At 43.0% G+C, this 14,964-nt stretch overlaps 1 protein-coding gene across 1 annotated transcript in view; it reads left to right on the top strand.

Annotated features, from left to right (window-relative positions):
• UTS2R (urotensin 2 receptor) overlaps positions 1–14,964 on the top strand; it is a 112,344-nt gene that overhangs the window by 67,989 nt on the left and 29,391 nt on the right. The window lies entirely within an intron of this gene.

Consider the following 14,964-nt stretch of genomic DNA (forward strand, 5'->3'; position numbering starts at 1 on the left):
ATGCAACCGCAAATCAATAAAACAATACAAAAGTCATTCTTAGTCATGAGAAACTTAAGACAAGTTCGGAAATTCTTTGAGAAAACACAATTCCAGCTCATAGTTCAGTCCTTAATACTAGGCCTACTTGATTACTGTAACATCCTCTACCTCCCATGCCCTACAACCATAACAAAACAACTACAAACTATCCAAAACACAGCACTAAGACTTATCTACTCATTAAAGAAACATGACCACATTACAGAAGCATATCTCCAATCGCATTGGCTTCCATTCCCAGCAAGAATACAATTTAAATTCTACTGTCTACTATTTAAGACTTTATACGGAGACAGTCCAAACTACCTGAATAACCGCCTCATCCACAACACCTCAACCAGACATAGGAAAACTCACGCCCCATTCTCATACCCCCCAATTAAGGAGGTCAAACGGTAAAAACTATATGATGGCCTCATGACCACTCAAGCAGCCAAACTAGACAACCAAATCGCCAATCTACTGACGGCATCCCTCGACTACAAGACTTTTAGAAAAGAAATAAAGACCATACTCTTCAAGAAAACCCTAAAAAAAGAAATAACACCGCAAGTTCCAAACTCCACCTCTCACTAAAGCCAACTACCCCAAACAAATAACCTACCCATTTCTTACTCTCTTTGAAAATGACCAATTTTTTTTTTTTTTTTTGTAAGTTCTTGCTGTAATACATCCTGTATAATTCTTTTGTAATCCGCCTTGAACTTGCAAGGTAATGGCGGAATAGAAATCCCTAATGTAATGTAATTTAATAATGTCCCTGTATCGCTCCATGGTGCCACCTCATCTGGAGTATTGTGTTCAATTCTGGTCTCCTTGTCTCACGAAAGATATAGTGACACTAGAAAAGGTTCAAAGAAGAGCGACCAAGATGATAAAGGGGATGGAACACCTCTCACATGGGGAAAGACTAAAACAGTTAGGGCTCTTCAGCTTGGAAAAGAGACGGCTGAGGGGAGATTTGATTGAAGTTTCAAGTTTCAAGTTTAATATATCTCTTGATTGATCGCTTAGTCAGATTTCAAAGCGATGAATAATTTAAAATACATTCATTAGCAATTACAAAATAAACAATACAATACAAACTTTGAATAGTAACATTAGGTTAAAAACTAAGACATCATTTAAAAAAACATAGGGAGGGAAGGGATAGCGAAATACAACTAGGAATAGTAAAGCAATACAAAGGAAAAGTATAATAGGAAGACAAATTAAAACATAGTTTAATAATATGTAATCTGTGGCCTAGGGGTTACTAAAAGCATCTTTAAAAAGAAAGGTTTTTAAATTACTTTTAAATTTTCCGAGGTCCTTCTCCATACGTAAATAAATTGGGAGGGAATTCCACGTCTGTGGGGCGGTCACAGAAAAGATGAATTGCCGTCTAGTATTAATGATTTTAAGCGATGGAATGGTTAAAAGATGTTGCTCATTGGATCTTAATGTTCTAGATGGATGATACGGAATTAATGATTTATATATAAATGCTGGGGTTTTGTATAAAAGAGTTTTAAAGGTAAATAAACAGAGTTTGTATGTTATCCGGTGAATGACTGGGAACCAATGCGCATTTTTCAGAAGTGGTGTAACGTGGTCAAATTTTCTTGATTTGGTTATGAGTTTAATGGAGATATTTTGGATAATTTGAAGACGTTTAATTTCATTTAAAGTTTGAAGTCTACAAAATCCTGAGTGAAGTAGAATAGGTACAAGTTGATCAATTTTCACACCGTCAAAAATTACAAAGACTAGGGGACACTTGTTGAAGTTACAAGGAAATACTTTTAAAACCAATAGGAGGAATTTTTTTTGTTCATTCAGAGAATAGTTAAGCTCTGGAACGCGTTGCCAGAGGATGTGGTAAGAGCGGATAGTGTAGCTGGTTTTAAGAAAGGTTTGGACAATTTCCTGAAGGAAAAGTCCATAGTCTGGTATTGAGAAAGACATGAGGGAAGTTACTGCTTGCCCTGGATCGGTAGCATGAAATGTTGCTACTCCTTGGGTTTTGGCCAGGTACTAGTGACCTGGATTGGCCACCATTAGAACGAGCTACTAGGCTTGATTGGCCATTGGTCTGACCCAGTAATGCTATTCTGATGTTCTTATTCAGCCAACTGGTCTTTGGTCTCCCCAGCTTCCTTTTACCACTGACCATTCCAAATAGCACCTCCTTTTCTAGTGAATTTGCCTTCATCACATGTCCAAAATAGGTCCGTTTCTGGGTTTATATGATCAAGAACATCTTTGCTGGTGATCCTAGCTGTCCAAGGGATTTGTAGAAGTCTTCTCCAGCACCACAGCTCAAAGGCATTGATTTTTCTTCTATCTGCTTTCATGAGTGTCCATGTCTCTTGTGTAAGCTTATGAAATACAGTAGACTCTCAGTTAACCAGCACCCATGGGGATTAGTAGATGCCGGATAAATGTAGTTTATGGTTGCTTGAGAGTTACTATTAAAAATAAGCATAACTAATACTATACACTATACAATGCCATACCATAAACTGTGCCAGACAAATTACCGGACATGTGGTAGGCATAGCGTGGGTGTACTCAGGTATAGTGTGCCAAGTTTGCACTTAAATTTTCACTGGAAATTTATTTTGTTTTCATTTTTATTTAAAGCAATACAGTATTTTTTTGATTTCTTTTCTGGTTGCTTGAGAGTTCTGGTTGCTTGCATTCCAGTTAACAGAAAGTCTACCGTACATGGAACATTTGGTTTCTGTGACTATTATACAAGTTTCTCTATATTTCTGGAACTTTTTATTCCTATGAGGAGGCATTGTTAGGCTTGTGTGGACATTTGAAGTCCTGAGTCATGTCCCCGAGTCTTTTCCTCTTATATAACATACTATATAACACACCATAACTTGGTTATTGATATTAACAGCCTGAGAATTACTTGTCTATGGGGTAATTAGTGGCGGAATTGAGTTGTGGATAAGCTGTTTACAGCCCCAGAGGCAGGTGGACGCTTTAGAATCAGTGTCAAGTATCACAAATCACTTTAAACAATGATGACAACTACCAGCATTGGTTCAGAACATAAACATCAGCCCTTTGGGTGAACTAGCACACTATTTCAGATAAGTAACATAGACAAAGGACAAATGAAACTTTTCAAGCTTTTACTGCATTAAAAAAAAAAAGGTTTTAAAAATATGTACAAGCAAATGATTAAAATATTGCACACAAGGCTAGATTTATTAAAGTGCATTAAAGTTATTAACATACATTATTAGTAAATAGTTCCCATTTAAAAAAAAAAACAGGGCCCGTATTAAATGATGTGCATTAACATGCAGGGCAGGCATTAGGGATGGGCCCACACATTACTGGGAGCTCCAAACCTGCCTGAAGTTGAAAGAGAATTCAAAATACAAAAACCACAAGTTGCTATAAGTCCTATAATGTATACATCAAAGCCCTACATATAGATAGGTGGGCTGCAACCTCTATACCAAATGTGATATTATTTAATGTTAAATATTAAATATTAAATCGTGAAGGATATACTTTGGAAACCAAACAAACACTATGGAGAAGCAATGTTCCTGATATGGACTTTATTAAAAAATCAATATAGCAATCCACACTAAAAAAAAACCTTTAGGACCCAGTCCGCTAGGAGCGTTGGACCTAACACGGTCCGTGTTTCGACAAGAATGTCTTCCTCAGGGGTCACTGCTAGTTCTAGGGTGGAAGATATGTGAAAAGCTAAACAATCCAAAAGTACTGCTACACATAGGCTCATTTGTGGGCCCCGAAAGGGACTATGTGAGGATTAGACCCCCAGCTGAAAATATATATAGTGGAACATATATAGACATAGACATATATATATATATATATATATCTAATATAATAAAATGCTAGGCCGCGCATGTGCACTAAAAAATCATGTTCCCTGATCCCGTCGCGGAAACACAAGTGCGCATGCGCGGTTTTCACGCATCGGGCTTACCACCGCTGCAGCCAGCTGAGATCTATGACGCAGCTCAGCCTCTTCAGACAATGCCGCTCCTCCTCTTCGGGCAGCAGGCTCCTCTCCTCTCCTCTCAGCGCAGCTGCTCGGAGGCCGCCTGGACAGAGCTGCGGCGCCGATCGCCTCCACCAGTCGGGCAGCCAGCCGCCGATCTCCAGCGGGCGGGGTATCGGAGGAGAGGGATCGCGGCCGCTCAGCGCCCCCACCGAGGAGCCCAGCAACTTTCCGCCCACCCGGTGGCGATTCCATTAGCGTGTGCAACAGTCTTCACACGCTCATTCGGGCCCTTCTCCTGCCCTGATTTGCTCAGCCGCGTCTCTGATGATGTCATCAGAGACGCGGCAGAGCAAATCAGGGCAGGAGAAGGACCCGAAGCAGCTTGTGGAGACTGCTGCACACACGCTGCTGGAATCACCACATTTGTAGTTGGGCCTGCGGGAAGGGAAAGTGGGGTAGAGGAAACGCTAATGCTGCTGCACAGGGAACTGCTGTGGAGGGAGGGAAATGGAGGGGGAGGCAATGCTGCTTTGGACAGACAGACAGACAGAGGGAGGAAGGGAGACAGAAAGAAAAGAATAAAGACACAGGGGCAGGGAGATACATAGAAAGATAGACAGACAAAGGGGGCCAGGGACAGAGACAGAAATAAAGACAGCGGGAGTCGCGTCGGGGTGGGGGTGCGGGATGTGGCAGAGGGAACTTTTCCAATGGGTGCAACTGGGCGGCTGTCGGGAACCTATGATCAGGGGCAGAGCAAGGTAAGTGTATCATAGGGATAAGAAGGAGGAGGGGGGAGAAAAAGGAAGGGATGCCTACTGCTGGATAGGGGGAGAAGGAAAAAGGTGCTGATGGAAAGGGGGGAGGTAAAACAAAGGGAGAAGGGCTGCTGCTGCATAAGGAGAGCTGTGAAGGGGTAGTGGTGGACACAGGGGAGGTAAAAGGAAGGGAGAATGGACAGGGGGAGCAGGCAAGGGGTGGTGGTGGACAGCCAAGGAAAAAGAAAGGCAGAAAGAAAAAAAAAGGAATATTGCTCTGCTAAATCAGCTCAGATTTGCCCTCCAAGTATGATAGCTATGATAAAGCTTGTACTCTACCCCCAAAAAGCATATTGGGCAAGTGTCAGGAAAGACAGGCATTAGAAGACTATTTTGTTAGTAATCAGCATATCCTGAACATGTGCAGGAAGTCTTTGGTGAGGAAGTCTTTCGGTGAAAGTGTTGTAAGCTGGGTGAGAACAAGGGAACTAGCAAAACGGTTCTGGGGCACTGTGACCTCATGAGGGGCACTGAACTCACATGTCAATGCAGAACCAAACAACCACATGTATATGATACACAGAGGGTAACTTTAGTATACTTCCCTGACAGAATAAAGGCTCCAGCCTGCTGGGTGGTCTAAACACTGATCCGGTCCCTGCCAAAAGGTAAAAGGTTTTGTGACATGATTCTGACCGTGTGATTTATTGTTTGCGTAATGTGCCTCTTGTCCATTGGCCATATGACCATCCTGTGACATATGTAACCTATACCAATGATTTGACCTTTGCTTGTTATTTTGCTTCCAAACTTCTCAATAAAAGGCACCAGTCTGTGGTCTACGGTGAGACATTCTTGATGAAGCCGCTTTAAGGCATCAGATAGAAATCTCCCTGAAGCTTCAGTTACTATACATTGTATGATCCTTGTGTGGACCAGGTGTGTCTTTTCTCTCTCCCTTCGCACCTCAGTTAGAATTCCCCTACTAAGTGGATTTTTCTGGACAACAGTTTCACAGGGAGCTTATGCATATCAGTACTTTTGGATTATGTAGCTTTTTACATATCTTTTTCCCCAGGACTAGCAGGAACCCCTGAGGAAGACATTCTTGTCGAAACACGGACCGTGTTAGGTCCAACGCTCCCAACGGACTGGGTCCTAAAGGTTTTTTAGCGTGGATTGCCATATTGATTTTTTTTTTTTTTTTTAATAAAGTCCATATCGGAAACATTGTCTCTCCACAGTGTTTGTTTGACTTCTGTTGGACTTTTTCTCTGTGGATTCTTCAGGGTCAATTTCTTTGCTCTTGAAGGATACACTTTACCATTTAATATTCAACATTACATAATATCACATTTGGTGTAGAGGTTGCAGCCATTATGTATAGGGCTTTGCTGCATTCATTTTTTGTGAAGTTGACAGAGAGACGGCTTTAAAGTAAGTTTGGGGGGCTCCCTCCCTAGCATCTGCCCAGGGCCCCATTATCCCATTATGTCTAGCATCAGCCATTATGTAATACCGTGGCAATGTCTTTTATTGCTCATCCACTGGTCTCCAGTACTTAGTGTGCAGGGGTCCCTTTCTGCTAACCAAATACCATGTTTGTTCAATACTTATCTTTTTAACAATTTTGGCTCGGGATATCTAATGCCATACTGGTATATCTGGGAATGATTTCCTCTAGATCAGGGGTCTCAAAGTCCCTTCTCGAGGGTCGCAATCCAGTTGTGTTTCCAGGATTTCCCCAATGAATATGCATGAGATCTATTTGCATGCATTGCTTTCAATGCATATTCATTGAGGAAATCCTGAAAACCCGACTGGATTGCGGCCCTCAAGGAGGGACTTTGAGATCCCTGATCTAGATACATCAGGAAATAAATTCACCTTCCCTCCCAAAAAAAAACATACTTTGAGATCCCTGCTCTAGATGTAGGGCACTGCAGGTTGTACAAAATGCTGCAGCACGCTTGATTTGTGGTAGAGAGTTGCACGGGGACAGAAATCCCACCCGTCTCCGCCAGGATCCTCTCCATCCCCACCCGTCCCCATCAGGATCCTCTCCGTCCCCACCCGTCCCCATCAGGATCCTCTCCGTCCCCACCCATACCCACAAGGAATTACCTCCATTCCCGCCCGTCTCTATAAAAAGCAGCAATTACTTCTGACAGGATCATCAATTCCACAGTTTCTTTTGTGTTTACGCTGCTGTTTTCCTTGTGGAATATCTTTGGTGGAACCCTTTTTTTGTTTTCTGTTCAGGTAATTAACTTATAAACCCCCTCTTTTACTAAGGCTGACATGTCCATTTTATTATATGGACGAACCCTGCTTCCAAAGCTTTCCATCCCCGTGGGAGTCCCATTGGTTAGAGAGGGGTCCCCGTGGAAGTCCCATGGGCCAGAGGGGGGTCCCCGCGGGAGTCCCATGGGTTAGGGGGGTTTCTCACGGGAATCCTGCGGGACCCACAGGATTCCCGCGATCCCCGTTCCCGTGCAGACCTCTAATATGTGGTGGCAGTAGATATTTATTCATTTATTTCCCTCCTCCCTCCCCCTCCTTTTATGAAGCTGTGTTAAGGTTTTTTTTATCGCCAGCAGTGTTGGTAAAAGCTCCAGTGATCATAGGAATTCTACGCGCGCCTGAGCTTTTGCCACCTTGGCTTGCAATAAAAAAAAACCCTAATGGCATCAAAAAAGGGGGGGTTATTTATTTAATTCATTTTATATCCCATCCTCCCCAACAAGCTCAGAAAGGGTTACAGGTTAGCATACATAAAATAGTCAAGACGAGTTATAGGTTGATATACATATATTAGTTAGTTTATACTATACCATATGCAGAGTGATTTAGATCCATACATACTCAGTATATATTTGTTTGGGAGGGAGAGACTGAGGATGTTACGCCTTTATTGTGATGGGTGCATTGGTTACCCATTAACACCCCCCCCCCCCTCTTTTACAAAGCTACGAGAGCAGTTTTTAGTGCAGGCCGGCGTGCTTAATGCTCTGTGCTGCTCCCGACACTCATGGAGTTCCTATGAGTGTCAGGAGCAACGCAGAGCATTCAGCACACCGGCCTGCGCTAAAAATCCGCTTTCTCGGTTTTGTAAAAAAAGGGGGGGGGGATGTTGTATAGTATATTAAATATTGGTTCAGATTTTTCAAGCAGTGCATTATAGTGTGCTCTAGTACAATAAAACTTTGGTTTGAGAGCATAATTCTTGTAATCCAAAACACTCGTATATCAAAGCGAATTTCCCCATAGAAAATAATGGAAACTCAGATGATTCATTCCACAACCTCAAAACTTTAATACAAAATACTATACGTACTCGTATTGCAAGACCTCGCTCTTTTAGAACAGTCACTACACTCCTGTAACGTTAGAGAAAGAAAATCGGCTCAGTTGTGATGATGTGACGCGTTTATACTGTATGCACTCGTATTGCAAGACTTTGCTCGTTTAGAACAGTCACTATACTCTTGCAGCTTCAAAAAGGGAAGAACCATCGGCTCAGTTGTGATGTGTGTATACTGTAAGTACTTGTATTGCAAGACATTGCTTGTATATCAAGTTAAAATTTAATGAAATGTTTTGCTGGCCTTGCAAAACACTTGCAAACCAAGTTACTTGCAATCCAAGATTTTCCTGTATTTGTCAAATGTGTTTGCTGTGTATCAGCCAAGACGATCTTTGAGATCGGAAATGGCTATGTGATTATCTGTAGATACGATTCAACAGGTGAAATATGCTTGTGCTAGGACAATGGCCATTTCAGTAGCTGGGATAAATTTATGGAATAATCCTATGGGTCAATTGAGATTAACAAAGGAGAGTTTACATAAACTTTTAAAAACAACTTTCTTTGCCAGGCTATTTAGCATCAGCCGCTGTCTGGTATTGAATATTCAGATATTTGTTAGGCAGGAATATTGACAAAATCCATTTTCAGACTGCAAAGTGATTCAGTATTGGCATCAGTTGTACAAGGTTGAAGAAATCTGTCAAGACTTGAGAAGGGCAGATTATAAAATGAAACTCATTACCACAGATCATACGGGTGACCACAGAACAGGCAAAGAGCACATTGTAGCATGCACTGAGGTTTCAAAATAAATGTTCCCTGTCTTTTGCACCTGCTGTTTCTATAGCCAGATTTTTCTAGAAAACAATGCACCTAGTTTCAAAAATGCAATCCATATGTGCAGTTTTACAGTTACCCATCATAAACGTACCTATGGAAACAAGTCTGCACATTGTGGAACAGCACATATGTTTTTAGGTGGATTGACAGGAAACAATTTTATTTATTTATTTAAAAATTTGTAGCCTGCCTTCACTTAAGTAGATTCCAAGTACACATTCACAAATTGTCATAAATATACAAACACATAAAATATAACCAGGTTTACATTTGTTTATCTTACCTACCACTGCTTCTTATCCATCCACACTAAGGGATGGATTCTGTATAGGACGCCCGGTTTCGGAAGCCGCCTAAGCAGCTTTTGAGAATCACACACAGGCATCCTATATAGAATCGTGTCTGTTCTCACGAACAGATGTCTAAGCCTGCCTAACACTACAACTCTCAAACCAGCGTCTATGTCACAGACTCGGGTTGCTGCTGAGCTGATCGTGGCAAGGGAATCTCCCAGTTTAGCAGCAGGGAACCCATCCCCCCCAGCCCCTTGAAGACTACTGGCAGGGGGGATGCCCAGTCCCTCCTGCCAGAACCTCCACTGAAAGGCGGGCCTTCACAGTGAATCATGGGATGCACCAGGAAGGAGCCTAAGGCCCTGATTGGCCCAGGCACTTAAGGCTTCTCCCATAGGAGGAGCCTTAGGCTCCTGAGCCAACTGGAATCTAAGGCCTCTCTAAGTGCATTCTGGGTTGCACTGGGAGTGGCCTTACGTTCCAATTGGTCAGTTCCCTTAGACCACTCCCATGGGGGGTAGCCTAAGGGATCTGACCAATTGGAATGTTAGGCCACTCCCAGTGCATCCCAGAATGCACTGAAATAGAGGCCTATGTTTCCAGTTGGCCCATGATGCACTGGGAAGGGGAAGGCCCCAGCCGGAGGGAGTAAGTATCCCTCTGGCCAGCCAACTCAATAAGGTACTTGGGGTGGTTCAGGTGAGATTGAGGGGGTGGGAGGTGTTTCCGACAGGAGGGACTTGGCATCCCTCCTGCCAGGGGATGTGTGTGGGGGGGATAGGGTGTTCCAGCAGGAGGGACTGGGTATCCCTGCTGTTGGAGGATATGTCGGGGGGGGGGGGGGTCGATGTCTCAGGGGTTGGGGGGGTTCTGGCAGGAGGGACAGCATCCCTCCTGCTGGGGGATGTCTCAGGGGGATTCCGGCAGGAGGGACTGGGCATCTCTCCAGCCGAGGATGTGTGGGGGTGGGGGGTTTCCGGAAGAAGGGACTGGATATCCTTCCTGCCGGGTGATATCTAGGGGGTAGGGGTTTTCCAGCAGGAAGGACTGGTAAACCTTCTTATGGGGGAATTTTTTGGGGAGGGTGGCAAGAGAAATTAAGCACTCCTCCTGTTGCGGACATTCGAGGGTGATGGTGGTCGGCTTTAGGGGTTCTGGCAGTAAGAACTGGGCATCCCTCCTGCCAGTAATCTTTGTGGGGGGCACAGGTTCCCTGGCACGGCCACTAATCTGATCATGGCAGGGAGATTCCCTGCTGCGAACAGATCAGCGGCCGCGTCTATCTGAAATATAGGCCAGCATTTTGCTGGCCTATATTTCAGGCACCTATCGCAGCCCTAGGGAGATGCCTAGGGCTACCTAAGCTCGCCTAAGGCTACTTCTGGATGAAACCATGCCCTAGGATTCCCAGAATCCTCATCTAAACCTTACCCTAACACTAGCGCAATTGATGACGCACCATTGTCCTGCGTGCACTTATCAGTGCGTAAATTTGAGGGGGCGTGATTGACGATGCGCATTTGTCCTGCATGCATTTGTCGGGGTACCACTTTTATAAAAGTATTAAATAGTACTACTTTTTAAAAAAAAACTATTAAACTAAAATCACTTGATATCACTGTTCATTTTAAAGGCTCGCTAGGTTTTACTGTAAGCTATACCATGTGCCCTGCCATCAAATTATGAATGCGTAGCCTTCCTCCCCCTCCTTGCCCCCATAATTCACAACCACATCCCAACCCAGAGAGACAAAAGTGCTATTAATATCGCATTGTTCTTCTTGTTTAATGCAGAATGCAGCCATTGTTTTCTACACAAAAACCCCTCAAATGACAATGGAGAGGTGCACTGATTTCAAGGCAAGCAATTACATTATTCAGAAGGCAGGGCGATGCATAAAGACAAAGAGAGGCTACTTTAATGGGTGCCTATGAGTCATGATTATCAACGGTCTATTTACACTGTGCAGATTCTCATACTTTTCATCCTGGTGATTAGGATGCACCAAACAAAGGACAAGGAAAATAACACCGTGGGATATAAACAGAAAATGCCAAAGTGGGGGTGGAACAGTACAGTACAGTTTTGGAGGCCACATTATCAAAAGGATGTGAAGAGAATGGAGTCGATTCAGCGAATGGCCACCAGGATGGTCTCAGGACTCAAAGATCTCCCATATGAAGAACGTCCGAGCAGGCTGCGCTTATATTCTCTCGAAGAGCGCAGAGAAAGGGGGGACATGAGAGAAGCATTCAAATACATCACGGGCCGCATTGAGGTGGAGGAAGAAATCTTTTTTCTTACCGGTCCCACGGCGGCAAAAGGGCATCCGCTAAAGCTCAGAGGAGGAAGATTTCATGGGGACACCAGGAAATACTTCTTCACTGAAAGGGTAATTGATCGATGGAATGGTCTTCCACGTCAGGCAGTCGAGGCCAATAACACGCTCGACTTCAAGGGGCGATGGGACAGACAGGTGGGGTCACTCAAAATGAATGCTTAACAGATGGATTCTCGATTGAGGGAGGGATCTTGAGTGGGCAGACTTGTTGGGCTGTCGGCCCTTTTCTGCCATCATACTCTATGTTTCTATGTTTCAATATATAGGATTAAACTGTGTTGTAGACCCAATAAAACAGTCTCTATCACAAATTGGATTGAAAAGTGTTGTAGACCTGACACAGTCCATGTTTCGGCATTGGTGCCTGCCTCAGAGGTGTAAAAACATCCAGTAGATGGCAGTCTTATAACATCAATGATTGCTTGTCATGAATAAATCGGGTTCTATGCTAAAGGCTTATCCTGAAAATCAGGAGAAGATGTAGCGATTCAAACTCCTATATATGACAAAGACTGTTTTATTTATTTATTGGTTTTATCTCTGGTTGATGTGTACTGTTCCATTCCCACTTTGGCATTTTCTGATTAAGATGTACCAACATAACACGAATGGATATCTTTTGTTGAAAGTCCCATCAAAGGGTCAACAATAGTGTCTGTTTCGAGACCATATTTCTTCATTCAGCCTAGAATGAGTCCCTTGAGAAGACCATGTATTTGATTTATTATATAAGAATTGCCATAATGGGTTACACCAGTACTCTAGTGCAGTGTTTCTCAACTCGGACCTGGAGTACCCTCGTGCCAGTCAGGTTTTCAGGATATCCACAATGAATGTGCATGAAAGAAATTTGAATATAATGGAGGCAGTGTTTGCAAAGCAAGTTTATGCAAATTCATGGTGGATATCCTGAAATCCTGGCTGGCAAAGGGGTACTCCAGGACCAAGTTGAGAAACACTGCTCTAGCATGCCAAGGATGGAGTAGTGGGGGCGGTCCACTCTGAGTATAGACAGTGGGGAGGTGGTAGAGAAATTGTGGGGCCTCTTAAGTCAATTTCCAGTTTCGGGAAAGGGGACCAGCAGTCAATGGCTGTGTGAATGCAGATGGTAACCCTAAGACTGCTCCATGCACACACACAGTGCCTGGAGGAGGGGAATGCTCCGCCTTGGGTGGCCATCAAGCCAGGTACACCATTGTACCAGAATCCTCTTTCCAACAGTGGCCAACCTAAATCTGCTTGCAATCCCTTCATTGAGACATATTAATACCATGAGAAATAACGTTTTTTCAAATTCCAGAGCTTAGTTATGTGTTTTTCAGGTAGCGGTAAAAAATTTCTTGTTTGCCCAACTAGACTTGTAATATAGTTGATATAAATTGTCATAAATACTTTCTCAACAGGTTGCAAAAAAGTTCAAAATATGACAGCCAGATTGATTTGTTCTGCTCATAGATATGACAGAATTGTTGCTGTTAGGTGCCATCGACTTGTGTTCGAGTCCTAGCGACTTGACGAATTGTGGATCTAAAAAGACAGAATTGCATCTATGTTTATTGTCTGCCTGTGGAGTCTCGCATCCAGTTTCAATTATGTATAATGATTTTCAATATAATATGTGGGAGAGCTCCACTACATATACTGACCCCACCCCTCCATCTTTCTGTTTCAAAAATTATTTGAAGGTATGGTGCTGAATGCTATTAATTATGTATATGATGTTCATCCCAGGGATTGCCTAGTTTTCTTGATTTTGAAATTCGCATTGAATCTCACAGTATATGCAGAATGTAAGAGCATCTGAAAAGTAAATATTTTCTCCACTTTGTTCCAAATGTAACTTCATTTCAGGTTCCCTAGCCTTTTACTTTCTGAAAGAGTAAACAACCAATTCACATTTACTTGTTCTACCTTTTTCCACAGAAATGTGACATAGTAACATAGTGAAAACTTAGAGGTGAAGACATTATGATGTATCGGGCGATCTCACTCAAGCTTTTATATAGTCCTTACTAGAGTTGTCAGCCCAGGGGACACTGTTACAGGCTTGATAGACGCATTACAGTTTCCCGATACTGAGACCTCTTCCATATTTGTGGATGTCAGGTGAAATAGAGTCATAAAAAGATTTTTCATTCATTACCTCCTTCCCTCCGGGGTTATGGTGAGAGGTGTCCTTCTTTCCCCATACTACTAGACAACTTTTTTGGTTCTTATAATAACAGTAGATGATGGCAGATAAAGGCCCGAATGGGCCATCCAGTCTGCCCAACCTGATTCAATTTCAATTTTTTTTTCTTAGCTATTTCTTTTTATTGTATTTATTTAAATATTTATAACCCGCATATCCAACAATTCTAAGTGGGTAACAGCATTAACATACATAATAAAAATAGAATTGAAACAAACTATAAGCACAAACAAACAGCATAGCATCAGCAATAGAAAATCAAAACCTAAACCCACCATCCTATGGAATAAAAAAATGCATAACAACCTCACAGAAACCGCCATTAAAACAAAAAAAAAGGCAATCATAAACCTCTTCCCCCAACAGCTCGTCTCACTTAACAAAGCAATGTTCAAATAAGGCTGTTTTCAAACCTTTTCTAAACTGCAACAAAGGGCTCCTTTTACAAAGGTGCGCTACGTTTTTAGCACACGCACCGGATTAGCGCACTGAAAAATTACCGCCTGCTTAAATGGAGGTGGTAGCGGCTAGCGCATGCGGCACTGTAACGCGCTATAAAACCGCTAGCACACCTTTGTAAAAGGAGCCCAGATGTATTTCCCATTCTTATTCATGCTTTTATTGGTCTCTGTTATTACCATCTGGACCTGAAAAGGCCCAGTTGTCCCTTAATTCCTAACCCCCCCTCCCCCACCTTAAACCAACCTATAACAATAACACACAATAACCACAAGATTCTACAGTCATTTTGATAAAACCGAGTCGCAGCTCTGTTTATTGAACAAATTAAACAGTTAATTAAAACAATCGAGCTACCAGGATACCCAAGCAGCTTTTTGCCCGTGACCCCGCCTCAGCCCCAGCAAGGGTCTGGGGGTGGCAGGGAACTCCCTGCCCCCTTCGAATGGGTCCCCAGCCCGCCTGGGGACCCCCATTCGAACATCTGCCTACCATCCACTCATCTCACAATGAGCCCCAATTGGTAGCTCGATACCCGCCATAAGTCTACAATCAAGGCTGTTTTCAAACCTTTTTGAAACTGCAACAAAGTATCAAATGTATTTCCCATTCCTATTCATGCTTTTATAGGTCTCTGTTATATCTTTTCTCGCCTGTTTTCTCCAAAAGAGAAACCCTTTTAGGTTTTCCTCAGAGGGAGGGTTTTTTTCCATCGCCTTTATCATTCACTCGCCCTGTTATGTAC

This window comes from Geotrypetes seraphini, chromosome 10 (assembly GCF_902459505.1).
Source record: "Geotrypetes seraphini chromosome 10, aGeoSer1.1, whole genome shotgun sequence".
Taxonomy (NCBI): domain Eukaryota; kingdom Metazoa; phylum Chordata; class Amphibia; order Gymnophiona; family Dermophiidae; genus Geotrypetes; species Geotrypetes seraphini.